The sequence below is a fragment of the Coenobita brevimanus genome, chromosome 7 (assembly GCF_032717465.1).
Source record: "Coenobita brevimanus isolate Jiangsu-jjx chromosome 7, ASM3271746v2, whole genome shotgun sequence".
Lineage (NCBI taxonomy): Eukaryota > Metazoa > Arthropoda > Malacostraca > Decapoda > Coenobitidae > Coenobita > Coenobita brevimanus.
In genome coordinates, this window is record NC_136960.1 from 24,977,321 (window position 1) to 24,989,101 (window position 11,781).

Genomic DNA, 11,781 nt, shown 5'->3' on the forward strand with positions numbered 1-11,781 from the left:
CTCGAGCTTGTGGGAAAAAAAAAAAAAACGAGAGGAAATGGAAGTAAAAACAAAGAAAGATGAAACAGAACGAGCGGAATCAAATAAGGTGATCAACCAGAGACAAAGAGAAGAAAAAAGAAAGAGAAACATGGATCTGATCAAAGAAACCATCAAAAATGGAAAAAGTGTCAAACAGGTCCGAAGCAAAATGGCACTAGGAAAGCAGCAAATTACATCATTGAAAGTAAAAAAATGGTGAAATCATTAAACGCTGAGATAAGATGGTGAAGAGAGTTGAAGAATTTTACAAAGAACTGTATGCATCAAAGACCGTAGTGCCAATAGCTATATTTTCAGCCGACACAATTGAAATACCTGAGGTAACACCGGACGAAGAAAATATTTCTGTCAAAAATATGAAAAGAGGGAAGGCTCCAGGAGAAGATGGAATAGTAACAGATTTACTGTTGGATGCAGAAGTACAGTATAGGCTTTCTCACTTATTTACCCAATGTATAAAATAGAAGAAAATTCCCCAAACGTGGTGTAATGCAATATTTACTTTACTCTTCAAAAAAGGTGACTCAAACGATCTTAGTAACTATCGACCCATTAGCTTATTATCAGTCATTTACAAATTCTTCACGAGAGTCCTTACGAATAAAAAAACAACAAATTTGGAGGAAAATTAACCTCGTGAACAGGCAGGATTCCGAAGCGGGTATTCGACTACTGATCATCTACACGCAATGAATCAACTAACTGAGAAAATTACAGAATGAAATAAACCATCAGGCTTAGGTTTTGTACATTACGAACAGGCTTTCGATTCAGTGAAGCACATAGAAATTTTAAATTCATAACAACAACAAGGAGTGAATGAGAACATTGTAAAACTGCTCGAAAACAAATACAGTAAAGAGAGAACTGCTACAGTTAAATTACAGAAGGACTAGGAAAAATTAAGATTGAGAAGGGCGTGCGTCAGGGAGGTACAATTTCACCAAAATTATTTACAGTATGCCCAGAAGGTATTTTCAGAAAACTAGATTGGATAACAAAGCAGTGAACATGGATGGAGAAAAGTTGAACCATTTAAGATTTGCAGGTGACAGTGACCCAATCTCAGAAACAGCGGAGGCATTGCAAGAAATGTTAAATGACCTGAACGGAGAAAACGTGAAACTAGGGCTAACGATGAACCAGAGTAAAACTAAAGAAATGTTTAATCCACAAACACCAAAGAGCATCATCAGAATAAGCAATGAAATTCTTGAAGAAGTTGAGGGGTACAACTGCTTGGGGCAAATACTAAAATTAACGAAAGATCATGATAGCGAAAAAAAAGACATTACAATTGGATGGAAAGCTTTTGGTAAACATAGAGATATTATGAAAAGTAGCTTGCCAGTTTGTATGAAACGAAAAGTATATAACGAATGTACAATTCCAGCTGTGACGTGTGATTGTAAGACGTGGAAACTGACAAAATCGATGGAAAATAAATTAATACGTTCTCAGAGAGCAATGGAAAGGCCAATGATGGGAATATCTTTAAGAGACAGGAAAAGATCAACTTCAGTGAGAGAGCAGACTAAAGTCAAAGATATTACAGAAGTTATAAAAGAACAGAAATGGAGGTGGGCAGGCCATAATGCAGGAATAAGGGATAACCGATGGAGCAAGAGGCTGACTGACTGGACACCAAGAGATTGTAAGCATAGCAGAAAATGGCCAGACAGGAGGTGGAGAGTTGAAATAGAAAAATTTGCAGGGAAAAAGTGGCAAAGATTGGCTCAGTCATGGAATTCGTGGAGAAGGTTGGAGGAGGCCTTTGTTCAGCAGTGGACTTGTAATGGCTGATGATGATAGTGATTATATATATATATATATATATATATATATATATATATATATATATATATATATATATATATATATATATATATATATATATATATATATATATATATATATATACAGCTCGCTGGCTCAGTGGTAACGTTCTCTCTTGCCATCTGGCAGACTGAAGTTCGCGCCTAGCTCAGGCTGTAAAAAGTTTCACTGACGATGTGGGTGGTTACTGTCCCCCTGGAGCAAGGGGACGGGTGTGTGAGTATGTGAAGGTCACAGTCTTGCCCTTAGATCGGAGTATATGAGCTCTCAGCTCCCTTCTAGGAGGGTAGAAACTGACGATCACGACCACCAAGTGATCCTGACCTACCCAGTGAATTACGCTCTAGCAGGGATACTCTATATTGATATGCAGCTCTTTCAAATGGACAGTGTTCTTCGCCGATACTTGAATTTTTTCTCAATCGCTCTCTTCCCCCCCCCTTCTCTCTTTTCTCCCTTTAATTATTTTCTCTCTCTCTGAATATATATATATATATATATATATATATATATATATATATATATATATATATATATATATATATATATATATATATATACAACTTTATACATATAGACATAGATCATATACCTATATATACTGTACAAAGGTTTATACAGAGCTACATACATGTACACATAAATATATATATATATATATATATATATATATATATATATATATATATATATATATATATATATATACAGTATTTATATATATATATATATATGTGTGTGTGTGTGTGTGTGTGTGTGTGTGTGTGTGTACTTCAATCACACCAACACCAAGGGCCAGAGACCCCCAGATCCATATATATTTTCCGAATCAGGGTGACCCAAGGATGGTCTTAGGGGGGTCCAAATTCAGATCTGGGTCATTTGAGGTCACCGGCAGAGTGTTCTCCTCTTTGGCCCTGGCAATGCCTGGTACCCCTGCTGCCCAGTTTTTGGCATGGAGACTCACATGACATCCAGTTCAGACATAGGCTATGTGAGGTTGACCTCCGAGGTCATTTGAGGTCATTGGTCGCAGGTCATATGAGGTCACAACAAGTGCTCACAAATACTGTGCATTAGTCTGCGAAAGCTGAAATAGGAAGTTCCTGGACCTCTTATAATCCCTCTTCAAAAGCTTAAGAGGCGGATGGTCTTTCTGGAGTAGAAAGAAAGAGTGTACTAGAACAGATAGGATTAAAGTGTTTGCCTTTTTGGCCTGGCAACGCCGGGTACCACTGCTTGTGTGTGTTTATATATATATATATATATATATATATATATATATATATATATATACAGGGTGATTCACGAGTTTTTCCGGAAACTCTGTTTATGCAAGCTTATGCAGTTCTAAGCATAAAATACTCTATAAGTATAGGTGTTTAATGTAATGGTTTACAAGTGGGGAAATTTTCAAATCTGACAGATATGTGAGCGGGAGGCGGGTGGGCTGGTGGCGACCTTCGCTGTGTTGCTAAGTTACTCAATTTTCTTTTAAATTTTACACGTTGTTCTCATTCTGAATTAAACTGTTCTTTCATTAATCATCAGGTAAGTAATTGTTCTACAATGAAAAGTATGTCATTTTAAAGTGACAAATAAATCTACTATTGAAGGAGTACACATGGCATACCAATGATACGAGATGAGGTAGTGTACCTCAGAGCTCAGACTGACAGTTCGCGCCAAGTGCTAGGCGAGCATGGAGGGTGTATTCATTGCTGGGTCGGTTTCACCCACATTTCGCTACAATGCCATTCACTTTTACAAACGTGGAGTATGCAGATATGATTTTTATCTATGGGTTCTGCAGTGGCAACGCTGAAACATCAGCAAGAGAATACAGACGAAAATATCCAAACGGAGCCCAGATGCAAAAGTATTTTACCACGTCTACCAGCATCTCCGGGACAAAGGTTGTTTTCCTGGAGTTGGAGCCACAGCTGAATGCGTAGAGAGACAAGAGGATTAGGCCTCCTGGGGAAACCTTTATAAAAAAAAAATGCGCCAGGACTTTTACCCTCAGGAGTGCTGTGGAAAAAAGTCAAAACAAGTGAATAATTGCTCTGCGGTAACTGTTGTGCCTAGTGTTGAGGGTGGTGTGGCATGTATACAGTTACCTCAGTGCCTTGTCACTGCTTCTCGTCGTCAATCGGCTGGTCGACTCACACTGACGATTATTAAAAGAACAGTTTAATTCAGAATGAGAACAACGTGTAAAATTTAAAAGAAAATTGAGTAACTTGGCAACACAGCGAAGGTCGCCACCAGCCCACCCGCCTCCCGCTCACATATCTGTCAGATTTGAAAATTTCCCCACTTGTAAACTATTACATTAAACACCTATACTTATAGAGTATTTTATGCTTAGAATTGCATAAGCTTGCATTTACCAGAGTTTCCGGAAAAACTCGTGAATCACCCTGTATATACAGTATATATACAGTATATAGATAGATAGATAGATAGATATGTTTCTCAATCTATATCTGTCTATTTACAGCCTCCTACACAGTAAATAGTCTCTCTGCATTCTAATTTCTTTTATTTTATCTGCATTTTTTGTAAACTGTAGGCTTCATCTTGTAATATTCATTATGTGCTGATATTTACACCCTTTTCCATTTCTTCTGCTTCTCTAGGCATGTACTCGAACAAAAACTTGGTGAAGTCTAACGCAATTTGGCGAATATCCAAATAGGCCAGAGTTATGTTTTCTCAGCGGCGTTTGATTTGAGCAAAGGAAACCTTAAATTCGATGCCTCATACCTAATTTTATCTTTGTTTACGGAATCGTCCTTGCATCTTCGAATATAATACTTGGTTCACAGTTTTATTTTTTTCAGGAGTAAAATGAATGGAAATGTGACTGTTGAGGAATATGCATGAAGTGCATTAAGTGTACCGTATAGGATAAACACAGTGTTTCACTAAGGTTGTGCAGTAAGGACTTTTGTCGGCTCTGCGGTATAAAAAGTGATATTGGCTGGTATGTTGATGTGGTTGACGGCATTATTATCTGATAGGTGTATCTGGAGCACATGTTTAGAAAAAATCATAAGAAAGGACTGAACATGTGGCCAGGCTTGTATACTTAGCAGGAATTCCGAGAGCTGATGAACGATAGTGAGGATTATATTGGATGCGAGTTGGAGGTAGGGCAGCCAAATGGTAGAGGACATGGTGACGTGGGGGGGATTTGTTTCTGATTGAATCTCAGTGGATTAAGTTGTCTGGCTATAGACGGATATGTGGGTGGATTGATAGGCAGAGAGAAGCTGTTGACATAACCACGACTTTCTTACTTTCTCATTGTTTGAGGGTCCTACGTTACCCAGTTCATAGATGAGCCAAGGGAGTAGAGGACGATACTTTCTCTTCATCTTGTGTGGGTGAATCACAATACCTCTCACTGAAACTGCTTCATGAAGGCTACTATGTACCTCTTTTTTCTCTCCTTGTCTTTAACTCAGTGTATATTTACTTTAGTTATAACCTGACCCATAACAAACAGCCTCAAACCGAACAATAGGTTGGCTACTGTTTGCTTCTTCTGCACTTTGTACTTACTGCAGAATCTCCGTGTTATATTTAGCTCCTCAAAGTTGCAGATTATAAGCTTGTGTTAATTTACCCAAAACAATATAGCCTTTTATTAATGCTTTAACTAAGGTAACGTCATTTGGACGTTATTTTAGCTACTACCAGACGATCTGTATTCAGCTCATGAAGAATGTCTATAGTACAAGGGTTAAGTAAGACAATGTCTAACACCACCACTACTTCGGAAAGTCTGGTGGTGTTAAGGAAAATATATAACGCGTCGTCGCAATGAAGAGGTTACTGGGGATGGAAAGAACGGAAAACAAAAGGAGAGAAAGAAGGGGAGGGGGCTTTATTCACATAACTTCTCAATGAGTTGAGATAAAGAAAAAAAAACAACAACACTCCTTTCTCATCAACCCCATCTTTGCGCATCGTTACTACAAAAATCTTGTCGACCAGTGCACTTCTGAAGTCTGTGACTGCATGCATATCTTCTTCTAAAGCGGACATGCTGCATTCGACAGCCCACACAACCCCAGCTTCTAAGACGTCCTACTAACGAAAGCTTTGGTCGGTATGCTCAACATTTCAAAAACCAGTATTTTGTAGCGTATCCAACTGAACATAATAAGAAACTGGATGTTTTCTGTTTCTCTGCTTATCTTTTGGGTTACTTTATTTTTATAACCAGATTCAATCTTTATATATTGCTTGTCTTGGACTTAAAACAGGTGAACTAAGAATGAAAATAAAACGATACGGAAACTCTTGTGTGCGTGTGTGTGCGGGGGGGGGGGATGCGGTAGTACGTATTTATTAGGATATAGGTGTGTGTGTGTGTGTGTGTGTGTGTGTGTGTGTGTGATGATCTTATCTCGCCAGCCCGTCATTCATTCCGGATGAGTATTAATAAAGTAGATCGGCAGTTTCATTATATGCACTAGAGAAACATGGAAACTACATACTCACTTCTAAGATGTGCATGCAGGTTTCAAAGAACTCAAGATAACAATATTGCGTAATAAAAGAAGCTAGTATCCACATGTAAAAGCTACTTGATTACAATGCTGGCGTATGTGAAGGGGTGATACCCCAGGGGACGTTAAATCGTAGTAGTAGTAATAGTAGCAGCAGTAGTAGTACGGCAGTTGTTGTTGTGGTAGTACCATCAGTAGTAGCAGTAGTAGTACTACCCACGATGGGAGGCCTTGGCATTATAAATCCATATGACATGGCAGGCTGTGAACACTGAAATTCACTTAGGCTCACCGCATCCTTGTCACAGAAGATTTGTGCCCAGGTTGAGACAAATGAAATCGACTAACAACGGCAGAAAGATTTAAAGACACTGATTAGACAAGAGTGAGAAGCAAGACAAAAGGACCTATTGCAGTATATACCTTAACGTCTTTTACCAGACCAATGCAGAAGAGCTGAAATGGCACAGGAGGTTGGGGCATCGAATTGGCTGACAACCCTGCCACTCAAGGCAAAAGGCTTCCACTTAACAAACAATAATTCATTGACGCCATAGCTTTGAGATATGGATGGCCAATAGAGGGCCTACATCAACAGTGTGCCTGGGGCACTGTCTTTGATGCAAACTATGCAAAGGTTTGCAAGAAGGGAGGCTTTGTGTGCATTTGACATGATGAAGTACGCGACCTCACTGCGAAAATGCTACAGGATATATGATGTCACCGTAGAGCCAGCTCTGTTCCCTCTAAACGGTGAGAACTTCATCCACTGAACAGCAAATACATCCAATAATGCAAAAGTGGATGTCCATGCTCGAGGTTTCTGGCCACGTGGGCAGAGGACTTTCTTCGGCTTTAATGTATTTGGTCCTATGGCAGCATGTCACCGTGAACTGTCTCTCGAGGCTGCACACAATGTGAATGAACAAGAATAAACAGAACCCATCAAGATAGGATCCAACATCTGGACCAGGGTCGATTCACTTCCCTTGTGTTCACAGCATCAGGTGCGATGAGTCCAGAGATGGGGAGATTCTACTTAAGACTGGCAGAGGTTCTTTCTAAGAAGAAGCATCAACCTCACAGTTCTATTATGGCGTGGATGAGATGTCGACTGTCATTCTCCCTCGTGAGGTCTGATCTCCTTTGCCTCAGGCACACAAGATCATCAGTCCTCAGGCCTGTCTCTCTGGCGAGTATGGATTACGAAGCTACTGTGGTCTAGAGTCCCATAGTCCAGCAACTCTAATAGATTAATATCTCAATTAGCACTGTAATATTAATGAATAAATTAAAGTACTGCAATGAAAGTAGCAGTGGATGGTTTGTAACCACAGTCGTTGGCGTGTTTGGAGACAATTGATTGTATTATGAGGATTAACGTAAACCATCACCTTGAGCTCCAGTGGTGAACTGCATTATGATGGTTGGCTTTGATCTTCACAATATAATTCCCAGATGGATGGAGGTAAAATTTATTTTGTAAAAAGTAGTAGTAGTAGTAGTAGTAGTAGTAGTAGCTGCAGCAGCAGCAGCAGTAGTAGCAGTAATAGTAGTAGTTATCAGATGGGAGACCATTCTACAAATGTATTAAGATATCAAAGCTTTATCCCCTACTTTGAATCCTTCATAAGTTTTGGAGAGAAAATGATTGGCCTGAGAAGTTTTGCAGAAATTCACGTGCTGATCTTCCCCTATTCCTAATCGTTTTTAATTTTGGGAAGGGGAATGACTCACCTAGAATCATGGGGGTTGGGTCACACTCCTCAAATATTGCTTTACGGAAGGGCGGCCATTTAACATGTACTAAGACATCAAAAACGTAACTGCCGTTCTTTCACTACTTCTGAGAACTGTTTATCGTAAAAGACGAATTCACCTAAAAAATTTCATTCAGATCCATCAAATGGTCTAGGAGTTAAGGCAACCACACACACACACACACACACACACACACACACACACACACACACACACACACACACACACACACACACACACACACACACACACACACACACACACACACACACACACACTAATGCACACAAACATTACTGTATACTTATGAGCACGCTTCTCATATCACTCGTATTGACGTACCAAAGCAAATCCTCTTCCCGGTCCTATTCCAGTATTATGTTAGTGGTTATGGATTATGAGCCTTTGGATGACAGCTGTGAATTAGAGAAAGATTAATTCTGAGCACAGATAGCTGAAGTGATAGGACAGATGCCCAGGAGTTATGGGGTGTTTTAGATGGGCGATTTTAATGAGCGAGTTCACTCTGGTTTGGTGGATAATGCACTATAATATGTAGGTAGAGTGAATAATTAATGGAGGAGCGAAGGGCATTTGTCAGGAAAGGAGTTTATGCATATTTTCAGCATAAAGATGCACATGAATATACGTTTTACAAAGGATATGGAGTCCTTGCAGAGGGGAGCCTGACCGGCTATGTGCTTGTAGAAAGAAGAATGCTTGGCGTGGATATATAGGCGGTTATAAAATGAAACTTAATGGAGTGAGATGGATGAAGAGAAAGAGAGGAGCAGTAAGTGTGAAAGACTGAAAGTGGAAAAACTGAAACAGAAATAATTAGCAGATGAATACCATGTTAAAGTAGTGGAGGAACTTAAACAACTGAAATGGAAGCAATTGAATTTGAAGAACTCTTGGAAAGCGTATATGGTACGATTGGCTAGAAATGCTACGCACTGGGTGGTGTTGAGAGGTATGTAAAGAAGAAGCAAGGTGTACATCGCGGTGGGACGAACAGGATGAAGAGCAGTGGAAGAAAAGAGTAAGAAGTGACTATAGTGGATGTAGCAAAAGAACTCAAATGAAAGATGAGAGTACACTGAGAGTAAGAAGCAAGCGAAAAGACTAATAAAGAGGAAGAAGAAGGAAGTAAGTGATGATCTTCGAAGAAATATGAGCGCATAATACTCTGAAAACAGAAAGTTGTACGTGAAAGAAGTGCGAAAATGTAGAAATAAAAGTGGAAAGAAATGTTAAGTGTGAAGGTTGAAAGAGCAATAAAACCTGGTAGTGAAGTTAGGAGTAGGTGGGAAAAATATATCGAAAGGCTGATGAATAAGACTGATGAGAGCAGAGTGGTTATGAACATGACTGGTTTTGGTGATGTGGAGAAAAAGAACGTAGTGCCAAGAAACGTAACATTGGCAGGAATGAAGAATGCTGTCACATAGTTGAAAACTAGGAAAGTAGGGGGAGTTGATGAGGTCTATCCAGAGATATTTAAGTGTAATGTAGAATGAAATAAAGTGTTTAAGATACGTAATGAGTATGGGTGAGTGAAACTGTATCAGGAGAGTGGAAGAAAGCAGTAATCTTTACCCTAGCACACGTATAAAGGTGACCAAATTGAGTGCAAAAATTATCGTGGCATAAGTTTCCTTAGTATTGCAGGAAAGGTATAAGGAAAAATGATCTCAGACAAAGTAAGGGATATATCAGAATGCCTATTGAATGGCGAACAGGATGGCTTTAGAGTGGAAGAAGATGTGTGGATCAAGTATTGCAATGAGACTGACATTAGAGAAAGTTTGTGAGAAGGACATTAAAGTATTTACGATATTATTGTTTCGAGAAAAAGTCTGACAAGGTAAATAAAGAAATAATTGCAAATTATGGACAGAAACTTGGTAAACTTGTACAGAGGTTTGCAGGTGTCTTTGAGCTCCTGGCCATGAAGGTAAATGTGGATAAAAGAAAAGTAATTGTATTTGAGGAAGTAAGTGATTCCCCGCGTGATGTCATGAAGAATAGAGAGAGAGACTTGGATTGGTTAGAGTTTTTGCTTTAGGATCCATTAACAGAAGAGAGATGCAAATGTTCAAAAGAAACGGAGAATACTCTCGGGCAGTCATGAAAAGTGGTTGAGGTGATGAAAGACCTTGATGAGAAGAAGAGGTCTGAGTGTGGTTGCTGCAAGAGTCCCGTGTGAAGGATTTTTAGTGTCTGCTCTGACATACTTGTGTGAGACTATGGTGTGGCATGAAAGTGAAAACTTAAGAATAAGTGCAGTGAAGATGTTACTGTTGAGAAATATGAGTAGAGCGATGAGTGTGGATACGAAATGGAAATAATGTGGTTTGTGAAAGATTAGGAGTAAGGATGTCTGTGGACACCAGAGTTGATCGGGTGTGCACAGGTGGTTTGTGCATGTGAAGTGTGAGAATAGAAGTGGAGAACTTAGTACGCCAAGCAGGTGGAAGGATATGGCTAATGAGTGCGTGAGAAAGAGAGATACAGTAGTTAATGAGGCAAGGGAATTGACAAACGATGGAGTCGGTTGAATACATTTTTTGTAGGCAAGTGTATGACCACGGTTTGGCATCCCTTTTTGTCTTGAGAGACGTCGGACTGTCTCCAATAGATAAATGAGGATGAAGCGACGAGCAGAATGTTTTCTCGATCTATCCGATGGAGCCAGAATTTCGGGTCATGAATGGTGAGTGGATGGGAGTGCTGTTCATTTAAGTGGGCAAACTTTGGTTAATATCAATTATATCTTTTTTCTTTTCTCTGGCACTCTAGTAGGTACCCCACTGTACCTTTGGGTGGGAAATAAAGTCTGGATGATGGTTATGATGTTGTACGAGAATTTATCAACATCGTCACAATCGTCACGTATATTGTCTTCACCGACCTCCTTACCATCATTCGTCATGAGTCGCCATCATCATCACCATTTTTAATCGTAATCCTCATCCTCTTCATGTGGTCGTGGTCTTCATCACAATTTGATATAGTCATCGTCACCATCATCATCATCACCACCACCATTATTAATATTCTGTTTTAAAAAATCCAGAAAAAAGACAATGCATAACCTTAAAACTAGAACCATCATCATGAGTTAAACAACGTATAGTTTATTCCATTTATTTTAGTGCAGTTTTTCTGGATTTCTCAGCCTATGACAAACTGCTGAAAGTCAAAATAAGAGAAAAATACAACTCCACATTCATTCCATAGCACATTTGCATAATTTGTACGCTATTCCTGCTTCAATCTTCTGTTACAGTTCGGCATTCAAGATGAAAGAGACAGCTTATTTACTCCAAGTTACACTGAAGAAAGTATGGTATAACTGCCTTTACTGCGAGACATCCAAAGATAACGGAGATTGTCTGGCGAATGTCAGTACATGCAGAGAGAACCGTTTTCGGGTGGAGAGGCTTTAGTACTTTCATCATAACTTGGTCCACGTATTAGACGCTTTGAAACTTATTTCACATATCTCAGTAACAGAAGACAATGCTACTGCTCTCTATCGCATTCATTGCACTTCTTTTTGGGTACCGCTGTATTCTACTGTTAATCATATGATGCACCTCAACATTGGAGATGC